Consider the following 528-nt stretch of genomic DNA (forward strand, 5'->3'; position numbering starts at 1 on the left):
TCTTGTCATTTTCAATACATCTTGTTGCGTCTGAATTATGTGTGAATGTTCTTCGTATGTGTCTTTGTTATATATTCATCAGCAATGTTTTTATTCCAAAATCCATTTTCTACCTTTCATTGTTAGGTTTTATTTGTAAAAAAGGGGGGGTGTTAAAAAGAAGCATTTACGTTAAAGCATTTCTATTTCCAGAAAATAACAAATATCTGTCTATTTTTTCAAATTTGTTATAAAAAAAAAAAAAAATCTATTATCTTTAATAGAATATATATTTTTTTTTCTTGCTTTTTTTGAGCGTATTCATTCATAAAGTAAGAATATCTTCGATGATCGTAAACGCACTGATTAGTAATTCATACTCTTTACACTGATGTAACGTTGAAGAAGAGCGATAGACGCGCACGAGTCATCAGTCGTATTTTTTTCTCTCTGCCTGAGGTCTTGAGCAGGACGGAATTATTCTTTACTTGATAGCAAATGCGAGTGATCGGTTGCTGCGCCACTATGCTTGAGTTAAAATGCTTGTAA

At 31.4% G+C, this 528-nt stretch overlaps 1 protein-coding gene across 1 annotated transcript in view; it reads left to right on the forward strand.

Moving 5' to 3' along the window:
* Positions 1-528, forward strand: part of LOC119592316 (glutamate receptor ionotropic, delta-1-like) — a 10,958-nt gene that overhangs the window by 1,664 nt on the left and 8,766 nt on the right. The gene's annotated exons all lie outside the window — the stretch shown is intronic.

Source organism: Penaeus monodon, chromosome 30, assembly GCF_015228065.2.
Source record: "Penaeus monodon isolate SGIC_2016 chromosome 30, NSTDA_Pmon_1, whole genome shotgun sequence".
Lineage (NCBI taxonomy): Eukaryota > Metazoa > Arthropoda > Malacostraca > Decapoda > Penaeidae > Penaeus > Penaeus monodon.